Source organism: Triticum dicoccoides, chromosome 1B (genome assembly GCF_002162155.2).
Source record: "Triticum dicoccoides isolate Atlit2015 ecotype Zavitan chromosome 1B, WEW_v2.0, whole genome shotgun sequence".
NCBI classification, from domain to species: Eukaryota; Viridiplantae; Streptophyta; class Magnoliopsida; order Poales; family Poaceae; genus Triticum; species Triticum dicoccoides.
The window spans coordinates 271776848-271780492 of NC_041381.1; positions in this window are offsets into that span (position 1 = coordinate 271776848).

The window sequence follows — 3645 nt, forward strand, 5'->3', positions numbered from 1 at the left end:
TGCCCCTCCGCCGCCTCCTCGCCGCCTCCTCGTCGCCGGCAGCCGCCACGGCCACGGCCCCCTCGCCGGCGAGCTACAGGAGCTACAGGAGCTCCGGCGTGAGCAGTGTCTCCGGCGCCGCCTCGGGAAGCGTGCCGATCCAGATCTGGATCTGGGCTAGGTTGACCTCTCCCCGAAACCCTAATCTCCCAGATTTTTATGCTATCTTTGACTGCTCGTATCTCCGCAACCGTAGATCCGTTTTAGGCGTATGATATATCAAAATCTTCGTCTCGACATGTACATCATTTCATTCCATTGCATCATTTGCATTTTATGTCATCTTGATACCCAAAATGCTGTTAGAAGGAGGCTTCGTGAGTTAAATTGCAGATCCGTTAGTTCATCATGCACTTTTGTCATTTTTGCTATGTTTAATTCGTGCATGATATGCCTGTGCCCCTTTGGGATGTATTGTGAAGCATTTTGTCTTCTTTCCAGAGGTGTCACCCATGCATTTTTAGGATGTGTGTGTTGTCTTGTGCAAGCTTGCGAAGAGAGGTACCTGAGAATGCAGATTTCAGGGACTTAGTGATTTTTCGCTAAGTCTGGGATATTTTAGTTCATGATGCTATATGTCCAGCTTGTTTCCTAGTGATCCGTGCCTCTTTCGAGGATGATCAGTAAGGGAGTTTTGATATTTATGTCATGCTCTATCCATCCATGTCTTTGTTGGCATTTGTGGAGTGCTCTAGGTTGACTCAATCGAGCTCAACTTTTTCTTCGTTGTTAATCTGGGCAGATCGTCAACTTGTTTGCGATTTCGCCGATGCTACCGTTAGCGTTTCATGCATGCTATGCCTTTGTTCTTGCCATGAGTAGCTAGCACTTTGTGCCTTCTTGCTGGTTATATGCTTTCCTTTCCATGGCTTGCACCGTAGTGAGTGCATCGAGCTCGTTTACATGCCTTCGTGAGTTATATTTCAGCATGTCTCAGTTTTCACTAAGTCTGAAAACTGATTGTGTCCGAGCGATGTTCGTGAGCTCGGTAGAGTATTTTGTGAACCCTTTTGGCCCCAGGTCACTTTGGGTGTTTTGTTAAGCTTGTTGAGTAGCTCCATGCCATGTTCTTACTTGTTATGTTCAGGTTTTGTATCATGTTGTTTTGCTGCTCCGAAGAGAGCATCGTGATCTGAAATTTCAGACTAGTGTTGATTTCACTAAGTCTGAAATCTGTTTTGCATTTGCGTTTTTGCCATGCTTGTTTGAACCTCTTAATGGATGAATTTGCCTATGGCTCAGTGCTAGTGTTTTGTCAACCATCTTGTGTACACCACTGCCATATTTTTTTTTTTCATGTTTGATGGCTGTAGCATGTTCATTTTGTTGCATTTAGATGCCTACTTGCTGTAAATCGCAGACCGGTGTCATATCTTAAAACGCTTGCCATTTCTAAACCGTAGCCCCGATTCCTATGATCTTTATATCGTTTTCAAGCGATTTCATCCCCTCTATCCAGTGGCACACTTGGTTTTCCAAGTTGATGCCAGGTTCATGCATTTCCTGTCATATCTTGCATTTTGCATCCCGCATCGCATCCCGCATAGCATATCGTCATTTCATCATATTGCTTGGTCTTGCCCGTGGTTGATTGTATCCTTGTTGCTTGTTTGTCTTGTTGGGTAGAGCCGGGAGACGAGTTCGCTACCGGGGAGCCCGTTGAGTTTGCTTGTGAGGATCCAGTCAACTCTGACAACTGTGCAGGCAAGATGATCATACCCTCGAAATCACTACTATCTTTGCTATGCTAGTTTGCTCGCTCTTTTGCTTTGCCACTGCTACGATGCCTACCTTTTGCTTGTCAGCCTCCCAATTGCCATGTTGATCCTCTAACCCACCATTGTCCTAGCAAACCGTTGATTGGCTATGTTACCGCTTTGCTCAGCCCTTCTTATAGCGTTGTTAGTTGCAGGTGAAGATTGGAGCCGTTCCTCGTTGGAACATTTATTTTCTTGTTGGGATATCATTATATTGCTATGTTGTCTTAATGCATCTATATACTTGGTAAAGGGTGGAAGGCTCGGCCTCTCGCCTGGTGTTTTGTTCCACTCTTGCCGCCCTAGTTTCCGTTATATCGGTGTTATGTTCCCGGATTGTGCGTCCCTTACGCGGTTGGGTTATAATGGGAACCCCTTGATAGTTCGCCTTGATTAAAGCTTTTCCAGCAATGCCCAACATTGGTTTTACCATTTGCCACCTAGCCTCTTTTTCCCTTGGGTTTCCGGAGCCCGAAGGTCTTCTTTATTTTAGCCCCCCACGGGCCAGTGCTCCTCTGAGTGTTGGTCCGAACTAGAGCCCTGTGCAGCGCCACCTCGGGGAAACTCGAGGTTTGGTTTTAGTTGTATGGAGCGCTCATCTGAGTGTGCCCTGAGAAAGAGATATGTGCAGCTCCTATCGGGATTTGTCGGCACATTCGGGCGGTATTGCTGGTCTTGTTTTAACCTGTCGAATTGTCTTGTTGTACCGGGTTGCCGAGTCTGATCGGTGTGTCTCGGGTGGAGGTCTATTCCTTCGTTGACCGTGAGAGCTTGTCATGGGCTAAGTTGGGACCCCCCTGCAGGGATTGAACTTTCGAAAGCCGTGCCCGCGGTTATGGGCAGATGGGAATTTGTTAATGTCCGGTTATAGATTACTTGAACTAAACTTGATTAAAATGAATCAACCGTGTGTGTTACCGTGATGGCCCCTTCTCGGTGGAGTCCGGGAAGTGGACACGGTGTTGGAGTTATGCTTGCGCAGGATGTTCCTTTAGCTTCTCGCTCGTGCTTCGCCTTCTCTTCTCGCTCTCTTTTGCGTATAAGTTAGCCACCACATATGCTAGTCGCTTGCTGCAGCTCCACATATATTTGCCTTATCCATTCCTGTGAGCTTAAATAGTTTGGATCGCGTGGGTGTGAGATTGCTGAGTCCCTGTGGCTCACAGATACTACAACTCCAGATGCAGGTCCAGGTGATTCCGCTCCAGGTGACGAGTACGAGCTCAAGTGGGAGTTCGACGAGGACTCTCAGCGTTACTACGTGTCTTTTCCGGATGATCAGTAGTGGTGCCTAGTTGGGGTTATCGATTCAGGACCTTGTCGCATGTTGGGTCTTTTTTTTCTATTTTGGCGCCGTAGTCGGGCCATGAGTGTTTGTTTGATGGATATTATTTATGTACTCTGATGTGACGTGGCGAGTGTAAGCCAACTATGTTATCTCCCCCTTTTATTATATATTACATGGGATGTTGTAATGATTGCCTGACTTGCGACATTGCTTTCAATGTGGTTATGCCTCTAAGTCGTGCCTCGACACGTGGGAGCTATAGCCGCATCGAGGGTGTTACAAGTAACGATGTGGATGTGGTCTTGTGGTGAGAGAAAGCTTCTCCACCATCTCCATGCTAGCCAAGTTGTTGCAACTCCCTCCGTCTATGATGACACGCACAGAACGTTCCATCACAACTCCCTTGGTATAGAACAAATTGTTCCTCTGATTTTGCTCGGCCTGTGTAACCTGCACACTCAAAACACGTTGAGCAACTAAACATTCATACCTGTCAGCGTCTTCAGGAGCCATGTATTGCGTCTCATAATCAGAATCATCTCCACCATGTTCTTCACGTGT